Source organism: Cydia splendana, chromosome 9, assembly GCF_910591565.1.
Source record: "Cydia splendana chromosome 9, ilCydSple1.2, whole genome shotgun sequence".
In the NCBI taxonomy this organism is placed as follows: domain Eukaryota; kingdom Metazoa; phylum Arthropoda; class Insecta; order Lepidoptera; family Tortricidae; genus Cydia; species Cydia splendana.
Window position 1 is genome coordinate 22,568,102 of NC_085968.1, and position 14,789 is coordinate 22,582,890.

The following is a 14,789-nucleotide window of genomic DNA, read 5'->3' on the forward strand; positions in this document are numbered from 1 at the left end:
TCCTAGAGCTGATTATGTTTGAATTTTTATTAAATTCGGTTATTTTTTAAGAAATGTGCGTCAACCCAAAAGTTGTCGTGCCACTGAAAAAAAATATCACTAAAAATTCTTAACAACTTCGCTAAGAGAGGTGAGTTAATTTATTAAATTTTAATTAATTAATACTTGATGAAAACTAGAATGTGTTTTGTTAATTGCATTTACCATGAGATAAGGTATACAACACACTATGTTGTGACTGCACAGATGTAAAAAAAATAGTGGTATTTGGCCCAATCCCATTATAGGAGCTGTAAAACTGCATACCTCCTATGATGGGACAATTGACATAATGATGCTTGCCATGCCATAATTTCATGTTTTAAACAATACAGAAGTAAAATGTAGTTACGAAATATGTCAACCAGGAGGTATTCTCGGACTTAGGATAAATTAATATCGTTTTTCCAAACTTTTATTTAACCTGGCTTGTTAGTTAGTGTGGGTCAAATCTTGGTAGCTGAATTTGACCCACTTCGATTTCCGATTCAGTTGAAATTTTGTGTAAGTACGTAATTAAGTATGCAAATCGGATGATAATGCAATATTATGATAACATGGACTTGATCTGATGATGGAGACAGGAGGTGGCCATGGGAACTTTATCGCAATAAACCCTAACTAATGGTGTTTGGGTATATTAGAATTGTCTCGATGAATCTAATACAATAATAATTGGCTGTGGAAAGAAAAATACATTCAGCGATAAAAGCTTATACCAAAAATTGATTTTTTTGCCATAACTTATTCCCCATTTCAAAATTTTATACTGATAGAGCAATGTCCATTATAGGGGGCCCATTACTGGATCCACGTCCATTACCGGGGGCCCATTACTGGAGCTTTGGTGTCCATGACTGGAGAAAAAAAGCATAGTTTTAATTTGTTAATTATGTGGAAACTCATTGCAGTATCTTTGATACAACACGCCTAAAACATGAAAGGCGGATAGGACTTTCATCTTTTAACACGTTAAGCGGAAGACCATTTACATGTACAAGGGAAATATCATAAATACTCCAAATTTCCTCTTAAATGTCCCATGACTGGTGCTGTTACTATAATTACCCTTTGGAGATAATATACTTACGCAGGAATCCTATAAACATTTTACCCGGAAGTTAGATAAATCGGGAAAAAAATACCTTGTTTTTATATTTCAGACAATTATTAGGTATCATTTTTATCTGCAAAATGAGTAAAAAGCGAAATTAACGAAAGAAACCTTGTACAGCTAGAGCTGATAAATTTACAAACGAGATGTTTACATTTATGGTAAATCTAATAAAATAACATGATATACCTAGCTGTTAAACTAAAAACATTAGCTACGTATTTGTTATAAATTATTTCCGGTTCCCCATGCCTGCTTCCGGTCAGTAAAATGACTGAAGCATATATTTACCTACTTACTGTGTGAGGTGTGCAATAAAGAGTAAGCAGGTACCTACCTAAAGTAGGTACTTACCTATTATATTGGTAAGGTAGTTAATATTCATACCCCGGAGCAGTTCATTGAAAACAACGGTTGACACAAATATCTACCTACCGCAAGGAACCCTTACCTACTCTAACTTCAGTGCCTAGCTTTGCGCAAACAAGTAATGTAAACTAAAACAACACAAAACTGTAGGTATTGTATATCCATTGAAATCACAATAAATAGAGCTGCGCAAAAATATATTAAAATAAAAAACGCTACCAACCCTACCTACCTAACCGAACTACCTTCGCGATGGTTTCCCCACTTCCCACTCATAAACGTTTTTAATTATGAATGTTGTAGGTAGGAACTGAAACTTCTTTCAAATCGTATTTTGGATTTACCTACCAGTAATAATATTCGAAGTGCTGTAGTGTGCACCATATATTTAGGGTACATGTGAGAGAGTGTGCGTGTCATATATGGTGCACACTACAGTGTTTTTTTGACTAAATTGTAGTTAAGGGGAAGTCATGTAGCAGGTACAGGCGAATTTAGGGTACGTATAAGTTTTGTTGTCCTTATTTTCTATGTATAGCATTGATAATTACATGGCAATAGTTATAGGTAGACCCGCGCGGACGGCCCGGCCCGGCGGGTCACCATCACAGCTCGTAGGCCCAAACGTTTAACCTTTCATAAGTATGAGTGTGGTGGTCAAAAATCGTGGGTTCAATCCTCGGATGTACTCAACACAATAAAAAAATCGCTCTCGAAAAAATACAAAATAAATAAATTAAACATTCGGTCAGGAGCCTTATCATACACGAACAAGAGGTTATAATATCTTAGGTATTTCATAAGTGCACCATAATTCACGAGGTTATAAAACGGGAAGCTGTAACTGTATCACATTAACATGTTACAATAATTAAAGAAGCCGTTAATTGGGTCATAAAACGCGCAGTATGATAAGGGCCTTAGATTTTTTGCATCCAAATTTATGTTGTCCTGCGTTTTCCTTATCAAAACTTAGTGTTATTAATCGGGGGACCTGACTAATTAGACCGGCCGTGTGGCCACCCACCGTGCACTAGATTCCTCGCCACGTTTTTTACACCCTAATTAAACTAATTTATCGAGACAATAAGAGAAAATTATTGGGTGGGTCTTTATGAGCGGTATTAAATCGTTGAATTTAAGGCGGCTACCGGGCTTCGGCGATAAATATACAAAAGATCCCATCAGATAGCGCTTAACGACAGGGGATCCGCCGGAATGCTTTTGACATCGGCTTGAAATGCCGGTGACAGCGCTGGCCAGCTAGAATGTGGTGAGAGATAAGAGGTGGCAGGTGAGTATGGGTATAGGGTCGATATAACTTTAACGAGTGTCGTAAAACAGCGCGCCGGTAGCTCGGTAATACCGATCTGGTTGGATCTCTTTGATGTTGTTGTTTGTGTAGGTCCACGGTCCTTTGAGCCTTTATATCGTTTCAAGTATTCAAAGATTTCGTTCACATGATTTTGATGATTTCACTCGACGACTTTCTTTAGGATAAATGCTTTGGGGTTTGGGATAAAACAACACAATAGAGCAAGCATTATTAATTTATTACTTAGCGTGAGTCTCGCCGAAACGAAGTGCAGGTCTATCGAGCCAAACGCTCGTTGATGTCTTTGGCTCTATTGTTTTGTTTTGTCTTAAAACCGGGGCGTAACATGATTGATCAAATTGTTTATAGTTCAATAAATTATTGTATACCTACCTAATGAACTAGGAAGAGTTACTCCCTTCCCTACCTTGGAGGCTCCGTAAAGATAAAGTATGCCATTATGGTTTGGTGTATAATGCCATACTTAATTCAAACGTACCTAATACCTTTATTCCTATTTTTTCAGCCGTAACCATAATACATTAGTGACTACAAGTAGTACCTAGGTATTCGCAAATTTGCGGCGGAATGAAAAAAATACTATAGCCGAATTTTCGAATGTAGGTACTCACCTATATAGGGGGCCTATTATGCCTATCTTCAGGGGGCCTAGCCAATCGTTTGCGCTTCGACAACGAAACGCTATCTGTTTCTCTATCGCACTGATACAGAAGAGTCAGAGAGACAGAGATTCGTTGTCGTAGCGCAAGCGATGACATCTTGGCCTAGGGCCTCTACTTACTACCTAATATTTACTATTTTATGCGGAAAATGGTTCGATCCAAAATTAAGGCATTATATTCCTTAACTTAATTAAACTTAGGTATCTACCGGAGAGATGTGAGACCCATTTAGCAAAATGGTGAAATGACTAGGTTAAAGTGTCACCAATACGTGAAGGCACCATGGATAATGAATCAATGACTCAATGTCGCAATAGCTTGACGTTTCCGCGTCACCTGCCCCGCCATATGCGCCCGCGCACGAGGAATGTACGGAATGCGATATTTTTCTGTCGCGCAGGAATTTCCGAGTTCCGGCGAGGGATGAGATAATCATTAGAGTTTTGAGGCGTGGTATTGAACGTTAGGTAAGGAATTAATGAAGTGAAGCTCAGAATGCTTTTTTTATGATGTAGGAGGAAAACGAGCAGACGAATCGTCTGATGGTAAGCGATTACTGTAGTCCATGGACACCCGCAACACCAGAGATAGATATATTTATAATATACCTTGGTGCGCGCGCGTCTGTCGGCGACTTCAAGCGCCCCGCCCCGCCCCGCCCCCGCCGCACAAGGGCTGCCGATTCCAATAAATCTTCATTTGCACCATATTTCCACCCACACCCACAGACATGACAGACAACATTTATTTAAAAACTTTTTTATTTAAATGTGTAGGTACCTACTTACCGCAAAGATTTTTTTAGTTTAAGAATCCTTTACCTATATGCGTTGAATTGCAGTTCGTTGGTAGAAAACAAGGAGGATTGCATCAATTCATTCTATCAAGCATTTCAATCACAGAGCACCAGTAAGACAGGAATTTTTAGGCAATGCACATATGTGCCTCGGTGCAAAACTTGGAACATCAAAACATTGACTACGAGTATCCAGTGAAAATTAATGAAATAAACTCTGTTTAGGTACAATATTATTTTATTTCATATGCATGGAACAAGGATTCAGGACTTTATATTAAATAAAAGTTTATTTACGATGATCATGAAATGTATTCATATACGCCATGTTCGCGAGTGCCGTTTTGCCACAGATAATCATATTTATGACACATAAGTATGTCACAATTTACCAACATAGGAACATTTCCATACTTAGATACTTAGGCTTGTGGACGCATCCATTATGAAAGGGTAGATATCATATAATACCTAATCTTACTTATGTCAAGAGGTTTAGTTTTATTGAAATTACCGCAAGAAATTGTGACTCTCCGACATCGACAGGTTTCGGCCGCAACTAGAGCAAAGTCGAACCTTTTTCGTTCGGTTTCTGTTTATTTATTGCAATAGCTGACTTTTGGTTGTCGCCTGACGAACGTCAGGCGTGTCAGCCCTGTGAATGTCCTTCAAACACCGCCAAAGGGCCAAAGACAATAAAGCGGAGGAAGCCTTTAATTAAAAAAGCGCAGATTGATGGTTCTTGCGGCTGCCGGAATCGTTCGGCCGGAATGCCGTGTCGGGTGCCACCGCAAAAACCGGACCCAGTGCACTATGGGCTAGAATTATTTGACCGGCGGTTATTTCAACTTAGTTCGCAATTCTAAAACCCGTTCCGTCTCTTTATTTTATATATATACCACGTCAGTGGCACACAAGCATACGGCCCGCCTGATGGTAAGCTTAATATAAGTAGGTACTAAATGTATGTGACAAAACAAGGCCCCGAATGGAATTACTTCACCTCGCAGCAAATTGTCGAGGTGTTACGATTAGTTAGGGTACCGATCGGTATCAGACTATATACCTACACCAGGCGGCTTAGCACGGTAGCGTTTTTATCCCTTGTCACCATGCCTGTCACGTTCTAACAAGTATGTAAGTGCGAAAGGGACGCGCATAGTGATAGTCGATAAAAATGGAACCGTGCTGAGCCCGCAGCATTAGGTACTGCTGCCGTATTGCGGTGCGACATTACTGCCGACTGCATTGGTGTCGCAAATGTCAAAATCAATATAAATATGCTGCCATGTATTTTCAAATAAATCTTTTGTAAGAATATTTCCCAATTTTTAGCTGTGCGTCGTTTTATGCTACTACAAAACGATTTTCCTGTTACTGATACAATAAGTAGTAGTAGTAGAGCCATTTATTCCAATAAATATTACATTTAGTTTACATAATATACAATTATTATTATTATTTTATATCGATAGATTTAGTATTAATAATATTTTCGATTTAGATTATTGTTCCATGCATTAATATAATAGTTAAATTTTATAAGTAATTTAATTATTCTATTCTATTCTATTTCTTAATTATTTATTGAGATGTCCATTTGTGGACATAGGCCTCCTCCATCGTGTGCCATGTATTTCTGTCCGTGGCAATTCACGTCCAGGCTACGCCAGCCACGGCCTCGATGTCGTCCCGCCAGCGGCGCCGCGGGCGACCCCGTGACCTCTTGCCGTCGCGCGGGTACCAATGTAGCATTTTTTCGCTCCAGCGACCGTCTTTTGTTCGTGCTGTGTGCCCGGCCCATTTCCATTTCAGTCGGCAAATTAGTTCGGCGGCATCAGTAATTTTGGTCTTTTTACGGATGTCGACGCTCTTTATTTTATCTAATAATTTGATGCCAAGCATGCTGCGTTCTGCTGTTCTTTGAAATACCCGTACTTTATTAATTAGTTCATTAGTTATGGCCCAGGTCTGACATCCGTAAATAAGAGTTGGAGTGACGACTGAATCCATCGCTTTCTTTTTTAATTTGATATCCAAATTTGACTTGAATATGTGTTTTAATGACCAGTAAGCGCTCCATGCTTTCATTATGCGATTCTCAATTTCGTCTAGTTTACGTTGTCTTAACGATATATTTTGGCCAAGGTATAAATATATTTATATTTTACCAATAAGTAGATAATTATATTTTACCCGTATAATATGTCGTCTTATAATAAAGACATTCAAATCCTTAATTACTCGTATGAACTCTCAACCTCTGCCGTGCCGAACAAAGTTCCACTCATTCTCGACAATAACTTCACAATGAGTGAAACTGTTCAACTGTCTAATATGACATTATCTACAATAGGCCGTATGTGTGTAATATTTGTGGGGGGATACGACTGTTTGGATTGGGATGAGTAGGCAGAATAGACTAGCAAATTAGGTATAACGAGAGAAACCGCGGGAATCATTGTGCGGATTGGAATATAAGGGCGTCGCACACAGTTGCAGCGAATGTGCCGCTACGTTTAAACGCAGGTGCTACGTTTAAGGCATATTTAAAATTGCCTGTGCCGTAGAAAGTTTCCAAAATTGCAATATTTCCACTTGAATAATTTTGGAACTCTTATTACAGTATAGGATTCGATATGATTTGTAAGGTATTTTTTTTTCCCATTGGTCGACTGATATGCGAACGCGACGCATTGAAGACTACACTGACATTACTTTGGGTCTCATTAGGTGTAGGAAAAAGTGATGACTGATGAATAGGTACCTAAAGTTGCCTCCAGAATCTCGCAAACTAAATTGACAGGTCAATATGCACAAATGATACCACAGTTTGGCCAGTGCTGTCCATATCGATATTTTCAAAAAAGTTTGAATTAGAGAATATCGCGAGAATTCACCGCTAGGGGCGCTACGTTGCGCGGTCAGTTAAAATGTATCTTTAAGTAATTTTGTTAAGTTACTTGGTATTTCGAAAATTGTGCATAGTACTGGACATTCAAGTTTACAATTAGGTCAGAATTTAAATAATTATGGATCAATCTCATCTACCGGCCACATGTACAAAATTAAATCACCAATTTTAGATTTATGTCCACAACAGAAGCCTTGAAATAAACAACTTGCCCCCAAACTTGCATACTAACATTGAAATTTGTCAATTTCGCATCTGCAGTCCGCACCTTGATCGGTAACCCACTTTTCTCGTCACATTCATAAATAAATTGAAATCGTTTGTGACCCCTAAACAATTATCACAGGGTAGTATGTGCAATATCTTACTTCTCGATATTAATTTATCGACATATACTCGTGACTATTTTTTCTTTGCTATTCCAGGTATCATTTTATTTGTCAAACTCATGTCAATTTAGTTCGTGAGATTCTGGAGGCGACCTTATACGATTACCTACTTACAATTTACCTCTTCTTCCTGTATTATTTGTATTGTTTTCTGTAATGAGGTGTGCAATAATAGTTATTTGTACAACAAGAGATCAAAGTTTGATATTTCTTCGAGTGCTTATTTTGAGTCCCGTGGAAGCGAAAGATTCTATAATAGATCTAATTTAATTTAGAATCTTGAGCGTAGTAAGGGACTCAAAAGCGCACGAGATGTAAATCACATTGATCTCGTGTAGTACACAAAATTTTTCACACCTTAGCAGTGAGAACATACCTATTAGACAACTTGAAAAATGTAATCCTTCTTCGTCACTTAATACCTATGCACTCATGTTTTCTTAAGATATACAAACAATTAAGTTTAATTACCGCAATCGAACACAAAAACAAAACGTAATAATAAATTTCAGTAAAATAATATGGAAATAACGACCATCAACTGACACTTCAACCGACAACTTTTTTTTTGTAAAAAAAAAACTTTGTAAGATACGGTCCGAATTGCGGATACGTACTATATGTCAACTATAGTAGAAATTCTTAAAAGTAAAATAATTAATTTTGCGTGATAAATAGTATTTTTTGAGTTCATTATTTTAATTGTACAATAAAATAACTAAAATATAGTATTTTTGTCAGTTTTTATCAAATTATAAACTTTATTTTAATTAAATAATTATGTATTAAGAATTCATACTCGTACGGAGCTCGTACGTGGTTTGGAACGATGCGTTCTGAAGTTTTTCGGGGGTCTATTATAAACAGTAATATACCGTTGAATGTCGTTTGAACTTTTTTTTCGTCTGTTTCTTTTTGCTAACAGTGTGACAGGGACAGAGATAATAGAACCCAAGTATTTCGAACTTGTATTAGACCCCGCATGTTGAAATGACATTTGACTATAAAGGTCACTTGAATGTCATTTTGTCTCACTCAGTGAGCAAAATCGCATTTTGCTCACTATTTTTAAGAAGCAAAGTACCCTTGTTCGAGCTTCTGAGGTGAAAAGAGTATTTGTATTGTATTTACATATCGTATTTAAATTGTATGTAGAGCGCGGAGCGTTCCTCACCCCATAAATTATATCATAAACAGACTAATTGTGAATTATGCCGGAATGTGTAGCTGTATAGCTGTAATAATGCAGTCTAATTATAATTAAACATTAAAAATGGCTTGACAGACTAAAATTATCTACGAAATAGACACAAAATTATGCAGCCACATCCACATACTGCTAAATCATTATGCGTGCTCTTCATTATGAGTTCGTCATAATCAAGGTAAAAGTAGTGGTGCTTACATTGTTGCAAGTACAGTAAAGGGCCATAAAGTTTGCACATCGGTATTTAGAAAGAGAATATTGGAGGCAACGAGAATGAAAGAGACAACGCTCTACGAAGCCGAAATTCCGATGTGCAAACTTTATGGCCCTTTACTGTAGTGACAAAGATAAGTAAATAGGGTGCGTTGGGGTCAAATGGAATTGGATTTTGATGAGATAAGCAATATTGCGTTGGAATCATCGTAAAACAAAATACAAACCAAAAACTTACTTGGCTTGGCTGTAGTTGGCATGGTGGAGGGATAAGATATCGTAAATTACCTCTATTAGTTTGAAATCGTTTTATCTATGGATGGGTTACCACTTAATAACAATTTGAGCAATATTGCCAGTATTATTACTTACCTAAAAATCTGGATGAGATCGCTTCGTAGCGATACGACCGCCTGTTGTTTACCTCTACTTGTGTTGCTGTTTTCTTTCTGTATTATTTTCTTCTATTGATAATAAAGAGTACCTATTAGTAGGTAGTAGTGAATAGTAGGTATTGTATTACACTTAATTCAGAAATATGGAGGACTGTCTATCTTACCCCAACGCACTTACGTAGGTATAACAATCGCAAACATGGTCATGATCATGACAGTGAACCTGTTTGACGCTCGCATTGTCTCCATAAAAACTTACTATAATTATAGTACATTATGGCATCGCAGGAAAACAAACTTTTTGTAGGTACATTCTACATATGTAGGTATTAACAAATAGGGCTACTGTGTATTGGCGATAAATAGGTAGAAGACTAAGCAGTATTTACCTTTAGTTATGCCTTATGTCTATATAAGTTATAGAAAGCAAAATTAAAACGTAAGCAGTTTTACTTCTTGATTTAATTTTTTTTTGTTATTATTATTAACCTCCACGCGTTACCATTATATTACTTATTTTAAGAATTTTTGAAACTTTTTGAAGGCTTAAAGTGCTCTATTAATGCTTTAATTCTGCTTTTGTGACTATAGGTACTTACCTGCGGTCAGTGAAATACAATTTTACGTTTGGAAATGATAAATATCAGTACACTGAGAGAAAAAAACCAACAAAAACACACTTAGAATTACAAAAATAAAACTTAATCCGGGGACAAGGAGAGTCAACTAATAGGAACAAATTGACTTTTGCAATTTCCATTTAGTAGGAAATACAACTTCTATATTTGTAATTTGAAGTATGCTAGAGTAATTTCAGAAATTTGGTTTTGTTATTCCGAGAGGTGCTTTAGCAATATCGGAGGTGATGACGTCATGGGTGAAAACTAACCGTTTTGTAATTCTAAGCGTGCTTTAGCAATATCGGAGACGATGACGTCATAGGTTTTACTAAACTGTACTGCGATTCCAAGCTAGCTGTTGTTATTCTAGAGATAATGACGTCACAGGCAAAAACTAAACTGTTTGCAATTCCTCCGCCCCTAGCAAACGGGCGCCGCGAGAGCATGTCGCGCGCGTGGTAGCTACCCGTCTCTATTTCTGTCTGTATCAATAAAAAAGCATTTGGTAGTATATCTCTGTACTAAAGAGGCACTATAAAAGCCTGTCGAGATATTCTACCCATTCCTTTCTTATTCATACAGTCAGAAAGAGACTAGTAGTTATTACGCGCGCAACATGCTCTCGCGGCGCACCTGTGCTAGGGAGGTTGGAATTGCAAACAGTTTAGATTTACCTTTGATGTCATTATCACTAGAATAACAACAGCTAGCTCCAAGTTGCAGAACAATATATTCCTGTAGACCCCAACTACACAGTAGGTCGCGGGTTAATATGTCCATGGCCCACAATATATCCTAAATTTATTATTTAACTTAAGTATGTTTTAAACAAAGAAGACACGAGACACGCCCGCCCGACATCCGACACAATACTAACTCTAACCAAATGAACGTAGCAAGTAGCTGTGTTGGTATTACAAAACTCGTTTAGTGATTGGTACAACAATGAACATAAACACAACAAGTCTATCTACTAAATACCAGTAAACTTTGTAATGTCGCTATAGTAACAACTGAATTGTTATTTTAAATGGGGTAATGTTATTCCCGCGAACTCGTTTTTTAGATATTACAAAACTATGTAAGTGAGACATTAACTAAAATCATAACTTGAAATCACAGATGCTTTTTTCCAAAAATCACAAACTTTACTAGTAAAAATCGGAGAATTTTAGTAGTAATAAAAATGGATTGTAACAAATACTGAACTTTGTTTAATGCTCCATTTACTAAAGTCTGTTTGCTGAAATTAGATTTAGTATTACTGAGCTGTTTGTATAAATAAATAAATTTTACAGAAATAGTGAAACTTCCATGATTACTACTAAAACTTCATTTTTTCCCCCAGTACAGAACTGTTTATTAATTCCTGGTGGTGATTTTTCTCTCAGTGTAAGGTGCCAATTTATTATATGCTAACTACTAAAATATAAAAATAATATTTAAGGTAAGTACCCCTATTAACGACCCCATTAAAATTGGCATTCATTACCGCGGTATATACAAAATAGCGTTTAATAAGAAAGCTTATTAACTTTCTTAGAATCTAAGAACACAGAAATAAAGCCTTATCGTTTGACTATCGAATAAATATAACATTGCTACGAAAACATCACGCAAAAAAGTCGAAAATACTAAACTAACGCATCAGGAGCGCAAGATTTGGTTGCTCCATACTAACACGCAACACCTCAAGTAAGTAAACGCGTATTATATTTAGTGATTAGCGTAATAATGGTAAACATTATGGAAAGACTAAGACTTGAGATTGATTCTTAGTTATTATCTTTATGGTTCCCAAATACTTTATTTGTGATATTTGCTCGGCAATTGGAAAAAAATAGGAAATTAAAAACCTCGGTGTTAGGTTCCATTTTCTTTGTGTGATACCTAATTTCGAGGTATACCTCGGTAATAACGGAAACGTCATTTTAGATTCGGGCGATCTTATATTCATATATAAATGCACATTTACTTGACTTTTGATGTTATTCAAATATTCAACCACCTATAAAGCTAAAGAGCTATTAACGTGGTATGAAATCTATTCAATAACTCTTAATTTTGATGACAATTTTAGACACCTTCTCAGACGTTTTCTTAGAAACCCTTGTATGAGAAACTCGTTCAAGTATTGATATAAAAACATAAGTATGGTTATAAAATTTATTTTTACCATTGTTTTGTAATATTTGGAACCATCCATATTTATTGTATTAAAAAAATACAAGATAACTATTCATTTTTATTAGTCGTAAATGAGTTTTAAAATGATTAGATTGAACCGTTTAACGATGGTTAGAAAAGACATCACTCGGTAATAAGCTGTATGAGAACCTAATTCAGACCCACCCAAAACTTTCATGACTTCGAAATTAATAGGTTCTTAAAATACCTAATACTTTTGATAGTCTTTTGTATACCAGGTACATAATAATTGTTCTTAAAACCTAATTATGTACCGTTGCACACAATATTTTTTCTAAGGCAGCAAACATAAAATAAATATAGATAGAGAAGATAGTAGAAAAATATATTTTATGTTATTTTAATAACATAATAGACACACAAACATACAACATTAACATTAACTTACACAGATCTTGTATATATTGTGTAGAATATAATTGTGATAGGTAGCTTAAATTAACTATCTATCTGTTGCATAAATGATGGCAGGTGGACTAAAACAGTGACAGACTGGACACCTCGTAACGGCCACAGGAAAAGAGGTAGACCCAGGAAGCGTTGGGAAGACGTGTTCCGCGAAGTATGTGGACCAACATGGAGGAGACGGGCTATGGACAGAGAGGATTGGAGAGATACGGGGGAGGCCTACGCCGCTCAGGCGACTTTCATAAGCAAACGTGTTTAATAGAAGTAGAATTTGTAAATAAACATTATATAGTGAAACACTTTAAATAATATAGTACGTGTTTTAGATTTTAGTTATATTTAAAAAAAGTTTTATACTCCAAAAATTACAGTACAATATTTTTAAGTTTAATGTAATATTTTAAATTGTAATGTGTTTTATGATAGGCTTTTTTACTTTACTTTTACTTTAGGTAGCTTAAACTTTTTGGAGCAACTTGCCCTTCACGTCCGGTTGAAATAATTAAGCACCTATTTATTTAACGTAGATAGGTAATAAATTAAACAAGAATTTCGACAGCATCACACTTGCTCGTAAAGGGTAACCCACGATGTTTTTAGCGTTAAAGGAACCAACTATTTTTATTTTAAATTCATTAATTAAGTCTTATAATATGAAAAGCGTACTGTACTGATTACCTATACCATTTTTTATCCATTATTGTCAAATAAATAATATTTATCATAATTATGGAACTAAAAATGCGACGGGTTATCCACCCTCGTAAAAAGGAACCCACATCCGCGGTATTTGGGTAACAGTGGTCCATTACCACGGTAATAGGCGATTTCGACATTTTGGTTTTGATAATTATTTTTTCCTTTATATTTTTCTAAAACAAGGCCAGAAACTAAAATAATATAAACTTTAATTAACAAACTAACATAAAAAAATATGTCTTGGTTCATAAACCGTAGGTTTATGCTTAATTTTTGGCTCTTTTTCGAAAACTTGCTTAACCCCCTCGTTAATAGGGGTACTTACCTTAATGTCATTTTCAACATTGACGAATCTCGGATCTCGGGGCGTTGTATGAGGGCTCTCAATCTTCTTTATTTTCTACTCTGCTGTCACTTTCGTCCGCAGACATATATGTCACTAATAGCTCACAACTGTCATTTACTTATTCACCAACCATAAACGCTGTAGACAAATGACCCAACAAATTTACATTAATCTATGGCATTTTAATTCCGGTGACATCCATGTATGTAACAGCCACATTCTCGACTGACCGTCGGTGAACCTTATGTCTTGACAATAAGGTTCAAGATCGTCAGATAATAATGTGGACTATGGTATGCAATATGTGTGTATGTGGATACGTTACTGTGACGTTAGTGTACCATTTGCATGAATGATTAGTCATCAGTGGGGTAATTAGCAATGTTCATGGTAAATTATTGTAATTAGGTGATCTGCATACGGTGTAAGCGCAGACATGTTTTGTAAGTAGACCTACCATATTGTCATTTTTGACAGGTTAGGCATGGGTTAGGCATCGATGGCACAGATCTCTTCGGCATTCAGCCACGATTGAAAATTGTGTAAAAATATTTTAAACGGCTATAAAATTAATCAAATCAAAAATGTATTTTTAAACACAAACAAAAATATTAAATAATAAACGTCGGTATTTTAAAAGTAGAACACTCTCAAAACCTTGACTTTAAACAAAGTATTTTACTTATAACCTACATGGTTCGTATGAATTAGTGTCATAATAAAAAAAAGCATAACTCCCTTAGGGAGTTATAGCTTTTTTTTTTCACAATCCATAACTCATTCGGGAACAATATGGGCCTTTGTCCTTCAGTACACCTGCATGAAATATTGAAATAAGGTCTTTTTGGAGCAAGTGTGATGAAACGCACTTATGGGCTAATAGCCTTTCAAAAATTACTCATAAAGCTTTGAGTTTGAAACTATTATTGATGATGCTCTGTGAAGAGAAAATATTTCATACAATTTTTAACCCGCTATTAGTACTTACTACATCCTGGAACCTCACGGCATCCTATCTTATAATAGGATCCGACTTTAGAAAACGTTAGCCCCTCAGGATTAATAAAGTCTTTC